The sequence below is a fragment of the Cucurbita pepo genome, unplaced genomic scaffold (genome assembly GCF_057944985.1).
Source record: "Cucurbita pepo subsp. pepo isolate OVF unplaced genomic scaffold, ASM5794498v1 scafford_3, whole genome shotgun sequence".
Classification (NCBI taxonomy): Eukaryota; Viridiplantae; Streptophyta; class Magnoliopsida; order Cucurbitales; family Cucurbitaceae; genus Cucurbita; species Cucurbita pepo.
Window position 1 is genome coordinate 191,571 of NW_028257908.1, and position 14,239 is coordinate 205,809.

The 14,239-nt window shown below is 33.7% G+C and overlaps 1 pseudogene; it reads right to left on the reverse strand.

The window, feature by feature from the left end:
• Positions 1 to 941: 941 nt before the first annotated feature.
• The window catches only part of LOC147786265 (putative polygalacturonase), a 37,426-nt pseudogene continuing 24,128 nt past the window's right edge, over positions 942 to 14,239 (reverse strand).

The following is a 14,239-nucleotide window of genomic DNA, read 5'->3' on the forward strand; positions in this document are numbered from 1 at the left end:
AAAGAAATGTCGAAGCCCGGTTCATTGCTTAAAAATGATTGATGCCTTATTCAACACACTACTTATCAAAACTACACTACAACATAAAATTATTAGCACTTTGGCACATCTCTAGAGCTTGTTCATTTCTTGAATGGTGTTGGTAGTGTGTAGGTCTCGACATTCAAGGACTGAGAGCACATCAAGCCAAGAAGGAAAACCAAAACAGGCTTGATCACATCACATCTTCCATTCAAACTCCTTGTAAACTTGTTGGAATTTCACTGTTTTACGGGCTTTCAAGTACTAACTTAAAATCCTTATCATATACATAATATAACCATTTTATGCGGAAATAATCATTTGAGACGTATTCATAAAACATTGCCATGGATTTAATGTTTAATAAAAAGTCTTTAAAACAAAACAACATAAAATTAAAATAGACATCCGTAAAAATAAAACATAAATACCCTATACTAACTTATAGTCTATAAAATTAAATACAACTATTCTATACATGTGTCATGGTTTATAAAATGGTCATGTCACCGTCAACTGTGCAATGATGCTTTGCAAATGTAGAAAATATAAGTAGCAAGTAGCATGTGGCTTGAGTATTTTAACAAATACTCCGTACATGCAATCATGAATGAGACCTATCATTTAAAAGTTGTATTCTCTTAGGTGACTATCCTAAGCGCGTTCAGATGTTTATTTACTATTCTACACATGGCCCATGGGAGCAAATATGGACCCACACTTCCTAAAAACAACTAAAATAAAATCTCATAATTCTTCATTGATGATTCTAAATTATTTTATTCGTTTTTTTTCTCTTTAAACATCACTTAATTTCCTTTTTAGGTTCCTTTCTCTTCATTCTTATCTTTTATTCTCTAAATTCTTTCAAACTTAGTAATTGATATGCACTCTTTTCTTTAAGGTTGAAGATTCAATTCCTACCTCATATAATTGTTGTACTAAAAACATAAAAAAGATTACACAGAATTTGATACAATGTCTTTATAATACCATAAAAACTTCATGGTAGATTCATACATATTTAGATTTAAGAGGTTTCATTTTATTTTTTCAAATTTAGAGTATTATCTCGAAAATCTAGTTGAAATAACTTATTTTCAAAATTATTATTATTATTATTATTTTTTGTTTTATAAATTTTAAAGGAAAAGACATTTGATCTATATCTTCATTAAATTTTTCATTACCATTTATTCCATAGAATTTTTAAAAAAATAAAGTCACTAAGAAGGCAGGAATTTCAACAGAGCACGACGTCAACTGAACATTCTCAATTGGCAGCTTATCTTCAGGAAAGTCACATCGACCACTTTTCGCTGCCTTAGCCAGTGGAGAACATGGTGGCGGATCCACATCACTACTAAATCCCTCAACTTCTGTACAATTCCACTGCAACTTTTTAGGCTTCTTCGACAATCCAATCTTCACATTCGAAATACAAATATCCGTGAATGGATCTCCCGATATCCCTGCCAAATTCGCCGACATATTAACATTCTCAGCCACCACGTCTCTGTAATTAATGTTCTTAATCACCGGCAATGCTGAGGGATCAAACTTGTCATCTGCATGCGATTTGTAGTCTCCAGTCATCCAGAAGACATATTTCATCGTGGATAGAAACATTCTTCGGATGAAAATGTCCTTGACGAAACCACCTCATCCGCGAGCGGTTTTGATTCTGACAGCAGACTGTGTATTGATTGCAGTGACGTTTTCGATCCTGACGTTGCGAATTCCGCCAGACATTTCGCTGCCAAGGGCGATACCTGCAGAATCTGGTGATATGCAAGTGAGGTGGCGAATGACAAGGTCCTCGATCGGCATTCCGAACTTGATACCATATTGGTCCCATCCGCTCTTGATGGCAATGCAATCGTCACCGGAGACAATGTAGCAGTCTTCGATTCGAGTGTTGGAACAAGAATCTGATAAATTGAATAGAGAATTAGGGAGAGGGATTGACAAAGAAATGAACCCTAAGGTTTTAAAGGTGAAGAAGAAGGGAACCTGGATTGATTCCGTCGGTGTTGGGTACGGTAACGGGAGCCAAGATAGTAAGCCCTTGGATAATCACATTTCTGCATTTTCACCCAACCAAACCCAACTAGATTAAAAATAAATCATAATAATATTATATATATATATATATATATATATATATATATATATATATATATATATATATATATATATATATATAATTTTAGTTGGAATGATTTGAATGGTATATTATTACAAGTTTTAACTTTTTTCTTTTCTTTTCTTTTTTTCTTTTTTTCTTTTTTTCTTTTTTTTTTTTCTTCTTTCAAGCATAATCCTAAAATATAAGTATAATGGGATTGAAGTGAAATAGTGAAACCTGCTGTAAATCGGATGGACAAACCAAGAAGGTGAGTTGATCAAAGTGAGATCCGAGATTTGGATTTGATCAGAGTACATGATCTCGATCACATATGGTCGTGTTACCTTGAGCTCCCCTTTTTTAAATTTTTCCCACCACGAAGATCCGATTGTACCATTGTTACCTACACCATGTGACCAACCCAACTTTATTTTCTATAAATGTTTTTGTTATCTTTTCATTTACTTTAATTTTTTTTTATATTTAATTCTAATAGCACAGAAGCCTATAATGATTATAATTTTGCAAACCATTTAAAAAAAAAATAGAATGTGAAAAAGTAATAGAAAAATAATCACCTGTGATAACCACATCGGTGAGATTAGTTCCAAAGATGAGGCTGCTGTACCGTCCTCAGGGAGCATCTCTTCCTCTTCTATAAGATGGCAGAACTTCTACAAGTGGCCATTCTGATTCATTCGGGGAGCATCTCTTCCTCTTCCATAAGATGGGAGAACTTCCACAAGTGGCCATTCTGATTCATTCTGCACTTAAGCGGAACAAATTTGACTCATTTATTTTGGATTGAAGTACTTATAGATTAAAGTACTCAAATCACCACTCCCAAAGTTAGCTTTATAAAAATAAATACTCGATAGGTAGAACCTGGGATGCAAGAATTTTTGCTTCTTTATCGATAAAAAGTGTGAAATGGCTAGTCAGATTAAAACTTCCAGTCAGCCATTTCCCCGGCGGCACGATCAATTGAGCACCACCATCTGCCGCGAGTGTGCTGAGATGTTCAATCGCTTTTCGGAACGCGTGAGTATTTGAAGTTACTCCGTCACCGACGCCGCCAAACTCCGTCAGCAACGCCGAGTGTTTTCGGCAATTGATGGCCTGAAATTTCAGAGAGTTCGAACTTAGACGTGGATTCATAGCGTCCACTGTGGCTAAGCTCACCAATGCCAGTACAATCACGGCTGAGATTCTCACAGTAACCTGCCGAACAAAATCACAGATGATTCAATTTCTTTTTGTTTCTCGATAAAATAATGTTGAAAACGGCAGTTAGGTTTATTAGTTCATCTTTGTGTTGGTTACATGAAAGAAACAAAGTTTTTCAATCAACTAATCCGGATTTTGAATAAAAACTCATACTCATTTTAAGTAATGGGAAAGAAAAACCAATGAAAAGTAGAATAACAAGTCAAGCCCATACCATCAATAGAATGAAACAAAGAAAAAAAAAGTGAAATTCAAAGAGAAAGAAGAAGAAAAATTACATTGATTTTTGTGGGTTTTGGAGGAAGTTCCATGATTAATTTTCTTGATGAATTTATGACTTTTAGATTAAGGGGGAAAATGATTTTATAAGATAATTTAGGAATAAAAAATAAGAAAAGGATTTATTACTATTACTATTATTATTTTTTTTTAAGGGTGAAAATTTGGGTGGTAAATAAAATGCTTGGATTGATTAAAAATATTAGCTCAACAAACTGTTTTAAATTTGGTATCTTGTTTTTGTTGTTTGTTTGTTATTTTTTTTTTATAATTATTTTATATGTATTAGCGTGTTAAAATAGTTACTCCAAGAACACGATCAAACCAAGTAAACTAAATCAGTAAAACAAATTAACAAAGGTTTTCTTTATTAGTAATTTATTTTTATTAAATTTTTTTTAGTAAATTATTTGAACAACTCGAATCAACCGAATATTTTATGGTTAGATTAGGCAAATTCATTATTTGATAAGGATTTATTGGATTGAAAAAATTTACTATCCAAAAAATTAAATTAAGTCTAAAACATGTTCAATTCAAAATAATTGTTTGTAAATGATATTTCTATATTGATTTGATTAACCTCTAATTAAATCAGTTATTTATTCACATGACTTGAATATAGACGTAAATCTCTTCAAATATGGTAAGTATAACTCAATATTAATCTCCATTTATTCTTTTGATATTTTTGTTAAAAATTTCTTTTATATTTTTTTATTTATTAAAAAACTATTCTTTTGTATTTTTTTATTTATTAAGAAACTATTTAATAGAGAGTCATTATCTAATATAGAAATTAGCTAATTTTTTTTATCAATAAATAATTATTATTAAGTAGATATTTGAAATTTTAATGCAAATCCTTCTGAATAAAAAAAATATAGAATGAATATATGGTAAATTTTTTACATTTAAAAACAAAAAGGATGAAAATTAAAAAAATGTATAGGTATGTGCTATATACAAATACATAACATAGAAAACCTCCGACTCAACTCCTACAGCATTCACATCCACTAATCGTGGTCACACCCATAGAAGCTACCTTGGTTCCTCTAACAACCAGCGAGGTCGTTCTTATTCCCACAAAAACAACTCTTCCAATTGAGGATGAACCCACTCAGGTTAGGGTCGTCGACCACCTCACTGCCAAATATGCCGCACAGAGGGCCATTATGCTGACTGCTGCAACCAACGGTATGTTCGACCTGATTCTTCTCATGCTCACCTTGCTGAAGCCTTTAACACGTCATGTTCTATTGCTGGACCCGATGCTGCTGATTGGTTTCTGGACACTGGGGCTTCGGCCCATATGACTGCCGACCCATCTATCTAAAAATTACACGGGTAAGGACTCTGTGATCGTAGGAAACGGTGCATCCCTACCCATTACCCATACTGGTACTCCTTCTCCTGTTCAAAATATTCACTTATTAGATGTCTTGGTTGTCCCTCATCTCACTAAAAATCTTCTTTCCATCAGTAAATTAACGTCTGATTTTCCTCTCTCCGTTACATTTATTAATAATCTTATTACTATCCAGAATCGTCAAATAGGAAGGGTGGTGGCCACCGATAAAAGAGATGGAGGGCTATATGTGCTGGAGTGCGGCAACTCTGCTTTTATTTCAGTCCTTAGAAACAAATCTTTACGTGCTTCATATGCTTTATGGCATACTCGCCTGAGTCATGTGAATCATTCTGTTATTTCTTTTTTAAATAGAAAAGGTAATCTCTTTCTCTTAAGTCTTTATTGCCTTCTCCATCATTATGTAATACTTGTCAGCTTGTGAAAAGTCATCGATTGCTTTATTCTTGCAATGAACGTAGGTCGTCTCATGTGTTAGATCTTATTCATTGTGATCTTTGGGGTCCTTCCCCCGTCAAATCAAATTCGGGTTTTCTTTACTATGTTATTTTTATTGATGATTATTCTCGATTCACTTGGCTTTACCCTTTAAAATTTAAATATGATTTCTTTGATATTTTTCTTCAATTTCAAAAATTTGTGGAAAATCAATATTCTTCTCGTATTAAGGTATTTCAAAGCGATGGAGGTACCGAATTTATTAGCACTTGTTTCAAAACTCATTTACGTAATTTTGACATCCACCATCAACTCTCTTGTCCATATACACCTGCTCAAAATGGTCATGTTGAGAGAAGACATCGTCATGTGACTGATGCTAGCTTGGCCCTTCTCTTTCACTCTCATCTTTCTCCTCGTTTTTGGGTTGACGCCTTCAGCACTGCAGCTTACATTATCAACCGGTTGTCTACTCCACATCCTGGAGGTAAGTCACCCTTTGAACTCTTCTATGGCTACAGTCCACATAATGACAATTTTCATCCCTTTGGTTGTCGTGTTTATCCTTACTTGCGTGATTATATGCCTAACAAGTTTTCTCCCCGCAGCATTCCTGTATTTTTTTTAGTTATAGTCCTGCTCATAAAGGGTTCCGCTGTCTTGATCCCGCCACCACTAAGCTATATATCACCCGCCATGCTCAATTTGATGAAACTCACTTTTCTGCTATACCTAGCTCCCAGGCCCAACCTCTTTCCTCTTTTCCTATTTCAAATTTCTTGGAACCACATTTTTATCATATTGATTCATCTCTCCTACCACTTCATCATCGCACATTCCTCAATCCAGTTCATCCTCGTGTGATATTTGTTCTCACCTTGTGGATGAGTCTTGATACTTCTATTGATTCCTCTTCTTTGGGCACTCATCCTACGATCACACAAGTCAAAGCTGGTATATTCAAGACTCGTCATCTAACAAATCTTGGTATTTTGGGCTCATTTGGACTTCTTTCTGCTCTTCTTGCATCCATTGAGCCAAAAGTATTCAAATCTGCGGCTAAGAATCGTGCTTGGGTTGCTGCCATGGATGAAGAAATTCGAGCTTTACAACAAAATGATACTTGGACTTTGGTTCCTCGCCCTGCCAACACCAACATCGTGGGCTCTAAATGGGTGTTTCGTATTAAATATTTGCCCTTTTATTTGCCTTACATTTAAATGATAGTTGAATTGAATACAAGGACGCTCAGCTTGCGGGGGGTGTTAAGGATAGTTGACCATTCATTATAACGCAAATATCTAGTATTGCCCTTTTATTAAGGGCAAATATACTATATTCATTTATTATTCTTTCCTTTTGTTCTTGTTCTTTTCATATTATTTGTAATTTACTATATTCCTTTGTTCTGTAAATGATTATAAATAAGAGAACTCTCACCACCATTTAGTGCGGTGGTTTCAGCAAACATTCACAATTACAAGCTAGTCAATTCTTCGTGAGTTGTTCATAATTACAACTGGATCAAAAGTTTATTTTATCCATGTAATTACATTTTTTGCCTTAATATCATCGATTCTCTAATGAATAATTTGTTTATAATCTAATTATAAATTAAGCCCCTCTTGGGACGTTTAGAAGGTGGGATCCATTCTTCACGTCTTGAAATCAGCACATAAGAACATTATTCATCTACGTACCTTATATGAGAAAACGTGAAGTCATTTCATGAAATTATGTTTCGAGCTACCTATTTGACCAAGTCCTCAAAATGGTAAAGATATTGAATTGGATACAAAAGTCATTCTCACCCATACAAATCAATGAACAACACATAACATGTAGGAATTCATAATTAAGTGAGGATTAAGATCGAGTCACATATGATCATCATGCAAAATATTAATTTTCTCAATTAATTGATTTCCAAAGAGAAATTAAATTTTGTGGTCCAGTCTTATACAAATTCATTTGTAACGACGATTACAAAATGCAGCGAATCAATAGTGATACGAATATAATAAACTCAACCTTATTCTTTTACTACAAACTCTTTAGATTCGCTTAAAACTTAGAAGTGAAGAGTTTGCTTCCACTATATCTGACGGCTCAAAGCCAGTATCTTGGTTGATCTAACTTGGGTCTCATATGCTCGAACCCTTTCCTCCTAGTTTCAATTCTTTGGAAGCATTTAAAGTTAGTATGACTACCTTTTGACTACCTAAATTTTTGGCATCGAGTTCAAATTATTTATGTATAATTAGGTTTAGTTAATTTAAATTATTAGGGTAAGTTTGTAGGTATAACTAGGCTTAGCTAACTTAAATAATTAGAAATAAGTTTAAAATTATTTTATGCAAAATTAGGTGGGTGAATCCCTATAGTAGTTCTAATTTATGATTTTGGACTCTTTAGACCGAATTAAATTTCCGAGAGCAGCGTTAAGTAGCTCTAGCATCAAGCATCAAGGATTCGTAGTAACTTTGGCCTAGCCCAACTAAGTAAGTGGCCCCACTATTTTTAGTCATAATTGTGTGCTGATTGATGACACATGCCCATGGCTTCGCATGGCTTCGCATGTCTTATGCTTGTATATGTAAATTGTTATGAAATGAGATGTTACGTGAATGTTATGCTATATGTGTTAAATTGATATGTTTATGATATGATATATTGTGATGCGATATGTTATGGTGTGATATGTTGAAGGCATGTTCGGGTTATGTTATGTAACTGTTATGATATATGATATGTTATGATATGTGAATTGACACGTGCAAAGATATGATAAGTTATGATATAGTATATGCCCATGACACATGTAGAAGGTAGTTGTACTTATTTTCTTAGACTTAGGTTAGAATAGGGTGTTTTTAATTTTAATGTTTATTTATTTCATTTAGTATTTCGTTGTGTCGTTTTAAACATGTTTTCGAACACGTAAGTCCATGACAATGTTTTAAGATGAAAGTTATGTTTTATGAAAAAGTTTATAAAGTATTTCTGCATTCTATGTTCATGATATGTATATAGTAGCGACCTTAGATTAAGTAGAAAATTTAGGGCCGTTACAATTGGTATCAGAGCTCTAGGTTATAGATTTTGTAGACTAGCTTACGATGTAGGGCTTTGCATGAACCATGGTCCCACTGCTGATGTCCCATCACCGTCAGGTATGTCATGCTTAAGATAAGAAAAGGAAACATTATTGATTGCATATGTTGTTACTGCATAGTCATTATAAACTATGACTCACAATTGAATTTTGACACCATTGACTGTATTATAGTTAACTGAATTATTGTTGCTTTAATTCTGTGTTTATTATAATGTAGAATATGTTATGATTTACCTTGCATGGAATGTGAATGTAAATTGAAATATTGTTGATGTTTAGATTTAGCAAGGTTGGTACTGTGAATGAGAAGTTGTAGTTTAGTAAGCTACTAAATGCTAGTATATGCATGAAAATGATTTTGCCATGGAAGGTTAGATGTTTCAGTTAGACGTCTTGAACATAGTTAAAATACGCAATATTATGACGATAGAGATGGAAAGTAATGTGTCAATGTATATTAACGAGTAAATAGTTTAAAATGAAAATGACCAAGGAAGCTTGATGGACGACAATATCATATAGTCTGCTACAGATATTAAATGTAATAGCCCAAAAATAAATAAAGAAATAAACAAATAAAAAAAATAGTTAAAATAATAATAATAATAAATATATAAATTAATTAAAATTAGAATTAAAAAAAAAAAAAAAAAAAAGAATCATTCCCCACCTCTCCCCACTAACCCTTCGTCCCTTCCCACAATTATCTCTCCTCCATCCCACCTGCCAAAAAAAAAAACAGAAAAACAACAATGGTCAGATCTGAGAAGAAGTACAATGGCTATTGCAGATTTAAAGATTGCAGATTTAAAGATTTTTTTCAGTTATTACGGTAAAATCCTATCTCAGATTTCCTTTTCTTTTATAGTTATGGTGATAGAAATTAATTTACGATCCAATCTTCTTTCCTATCTCTAACCGTCTGTAATAATCAAATCCATATAAATTATTAGATTTTTGTTAGCATTTTAATTATACAAAATAAGGTTATAAGTTAGATTCAATAAAATTCTTCTGGCATATCTATAAACTATAAGATCGTAGGAAATTGGTCAGTAATATCAATTTACCCAATTGAAAAACCTATTTACAGAATGAAAAAGATTAGAGAGAGAGGGAGGGAGATTGAGGAAAGATTTGTTAAATAGTATTTAACAATAAAAGAAATATCAGGCGGCAGTGAGCTCCTCTCAATTTTAAAACCTATTTACAGAATGAAAAAGATTAGGGAGAGAGGAAGGGAGAGTAAGGAAAGATTTGTTAAATAGTATTTAACAATAATAGGAAATATCAGACGACCAGCTCCTTGCAGTGAGCTTCTTTAAATTTTGTCCAACAGAAAGAGGGAAGTGAGCTCCCTTAAATTTTGTCCAACAGAAAAAATCAGAATTTTAAGATGGCGAATGTAAATTAGAGTAATAATTTTATAGAGATAAAACTTGAAACTGATGTCATGAGCTCATATAGGTTGACTCAGATTTCAAAGGATGGAATCGAACTTTCATTAAAGATATATTTGTGACAACGACTTAAGCTATCCAGGTAAGTGACCTTACTATCGGCATGGTTATTTTTTTATGTTGACACGTGCCCTGTGGTTCTACACGTGTCATATATATTGATATGTGTGAATTGTCTATGGATCAATATGCTTCCTATATGTTATGTTATGTTACATAATATGTGGTTTGTATGATAATAATTATGGTACGATGTGCTCAAGGATATGTTTGAGATAGGGTACGAGAAGGATGCACAAAACGAAATGTAACGATAGGAGTAAGATACGTTCATGAAACGTTAGAGTTAGGTTACACACCGGAGTGCTATGGATGGGAGAGATTGATGAAAGAATACGGTTAGGTTATGGGTAGAAAGGGATAGGTTTGTGATAGATTGATAGAACGATAGCGTTAGGGTACGTTCTTGTGACGATATGACCAAGGTACGTCACATAATGATATGTCTGTGATAGGTATAAGAACGTTAAGGCTATGGTAAGTTAGAGAACGATATGACTATGAAGTGTTTACGTTATGACTTGGTTATGATATGATACATTGTATGCTAGATTATTGTGCTTAAGTACGAAATCATGTGAACGTGAATGTATGTTATTTATGCTGCTTAGTTGATGTGATATGAATGCATGTGACGATGTGTGGCCCTTGTACGATTATGGCTTGTTGTAGGAGTATTGGAATGTAACTTAATGAATTGTATGACATGAAATACGGTAAATTGCATGATACATAACCCCGCTAGGAATATGTATGATATGTAACGAAATGAGAATGAGAATGACATGTAAGCATGAAAACGTGACACGGGGTAATGTTCATTAAATGATGACTGTAGGACTAGTGGGACCTCATGCATATTGTGTGATCATGCATATGGGGGGATACCCCTATCCCATCACGAGGGTACGGACGCGTACATCCAAATGGCAGGACAACGATCGTTATGCCCTGCATAGCGCTGCCGTGATGGTTTTAGTTTTAACGGGTCCCGGTGGGCCTCCAGAGCATGCCCACCGGCTAGGGACAGTGGTCCAGCGGTGTGCGAACTAGCTGGTGAGCCCATACTCGCACGTATGGGCTGCGTGTAGAGTATATGGTACACGTCCACGATTACCTGTTAGGATTACACCGTAGGGAAAATGAAACGAAACGAAACGAAATGAAATGAAACGAAACGAAACGAAAGATAGGTCCCATCATTTCATTGCATGTGATTGTTGCATTTAACCCCTATAGTGGGGTCACTTACTGAGTATTTCTTTAAATACTCAGGCCATGTGCTACTACATTTTTCAGGTTAAGGCAAGACATTCCTGTACGGCTGACGACGGCATCGCAACTCGAGATCATGGCACATGCATAGGGTAGGTATTTATTTTCTTAGACTTAGAATAGAATAGGATGTTTTAAACTTAAACGCTTATTTATTTTATTTCGGGTCTTTTGTTGTGTCGTTTTAAAGATGTTTTCGAAACACGTAAGTCCATGGCTGTGTTTTTAAGTTAAAGGTTATGTTTTATGGAATTTAAATGAAGTCTTCCGTATTCGATGTTTATGGTATGTATACAGTAGCGACCTTAAATTAAGTAGAAAATTTCGGGTCTTTACAGTTGGTATCAGAGCTCTAGGTTATAGATCTTGTAGACTAGCCTACGATGTAGGCTTGGCATATTCCATGGTCCAACCGTCGGTGCCCCGTCTCCGTCAGGTATGTCTTGCGTAAGATAAGAAAAGGAAATGTCGTTGATTGTGTATGTTGTTATTGTTTGGTCATTATAAAATATAACTCATAATTGGACTTTACTCTATTGATTGTAATATTATTTACTGTATTCATGTTAGCTTAATGCTATATTTATTATAATTTAGAATAAGTTATGTTTTACCTTGCATGGAATGTGAATGTAAATTATTGTATTGATGAGTTATGTTTTACCTTGCATGGAATGTGAATGTAAATTGTTGTATTGATGATGTTTAGATTTACTGAGATTGTTGGTGTGAATTAGTAGCTATAGTTTTAGTAATCTACTAAATGTTAGGTTGCTATGAAAATGACTTTGCTAAGCAAGATCATATGTTTTAGTTAGACGTCTTGAACATAACTAAACTATACAGTCTTATGACCATAGAGATGGGGAGAACTGTACCAATGTATACGGAAGAGTAAATAGTTTTAGATGAAATAAAATGACCTAAGAAACTTGGCATAGTTGTCAATATCCTATAGTATACGATAGATATTAAAAGTGGTAGTGCTGAAAGAAAACTTTATAACTTTGAAGTACATAAAGATGAAATTAAAGTACTTGTAAACAAAAAAAAATTGAGTTAAAGACCATAAAAGTTTAAAACATGTATATTTAAATTAATTGGTGAATGACATAAGTGTCGTTAATGGAAGATGAGCTTTGTTAGTACTGAGATGTAGAAAACTTTCCTACCTTAATAAGGCTTGAAAACTATATAAAAATAATAATAATGATAATTAAAAAAAAAAAAAGGAAAAAAAAAAAAAAAAAGAGTAATACAACCGCAATTATGGAAGTTGTGAGATGATTTAAAAGTATCGAGCCACAATTTGGATGAGGCATTACGATCATGGTCAAAATTTTAGAGGTATATGGAGAGGGACTACGGTATAAGATTGTCAAGGTACCTTAAATTTAAGAAACCATGATTTAAGATAACTTGGGCGGGGGACACACGAGGATTAGAGTGGGACATTGTCTCTAAATCAACTAGAAGTTTTGTGGTAATCCTCCTTAAGGTATACGAATGCACTCAAGAAGCTCAACATAAACAAATTGTTGTAGAAAATTACCAATCAATTTTTCCTAGCAATGTCAACCTGGTTAAAAGGTACTATAGTTAACGTTTCAAAACTGTCATTTTAAGTTTGATTTTTAAGTATCTCAAGTTTATGGCGTGTGAGGATATCCACCATGCTTACATAATACCAATTTTTATAAGAGAATTATGTTAAGCCCATTCTTCATAGTACAAGGCATTGAAAGGGTTGTGATGTCTTTCAGTTATGGTTATAGGAGCATTAGTTTTGGGTTGTACTAGATAAGGTATACCAAGAGAAAAGCCTATTTGACAATGTTTCCAATGAAAGTTACCAAATCCTCAAACTCTAGCTTGACCACAAACCAAATATAGGAAGTCGTTCGTAGATCTATGTGAATTACCAGTGCATTCAATTTGCATTGGGTTAGGGTGGAGTTTTTAACCAGTTTCATGTCATGATTTTCACTCCAAAAAAACAAATATACTAGAATTGGGGTAGGTAGCGGAAAAAGACGAAATATTACAAATTTCTTGATTTTGTATGGCAAAATAGGCAAATTTGTATATGGAATTCATCTACAAAGATGAGACCTTAATGACGAACCAAAGCAAGTGGACACTTACAAACAATACAAATACAAACAATAATGTGGAAAGAAAAACAACTCTTTTTCTTTTTAATTATTAAAAATACAGAAAACGAACAATGTTAATTGGAAACATTCCTCTAATGAATTCCCTGAGAACTTCTATAGTAAATGGACTATACAGAGTTGTGATCAGACAAATATTGCGAAGCCCCGGTATCTATTACCTGTCAGAATTGGATTATAACGAAATTTCGATTTATACCGGCACCATAATATTTGATTGGGGAGGAAAATTAGAAAGATTGATCGAGAAACAAAGGTATGAGTGCGTGTGAGTAGGAAACAAAAAAATATCTATTCTAGTTCTATCATCAGCTATGGGTTCGAATCTTAAGAGAAATTCTCGAGAAGGTTTCTACCCTGAAATTTTTCGTTGTCTTTCTTTAATGATAAGGAGAGGAAAAATTTAGATCAAAAGAAAGTGTCATTTTTGGAGTTTTACCAACAATTTTCTTGTGTAGGCGGAGATCCCGTATTTTAAAATGAGATTTTGAGGATGTATGGACAAATGGGTCAATTAGTGAACCTTTAGCTAAGTGTAGAAAATCTGCTTTGGAGAACAATGTAAATCACAAACTAGTAAAACTATTGATCCAGTAGATGGAATCATGGAAAAAAAAAAAAAAAAAAAGTGAGGAACTAGGTAAGTTTTCCAACGTTATTGTACACATAACATTTATTTCAATGAAC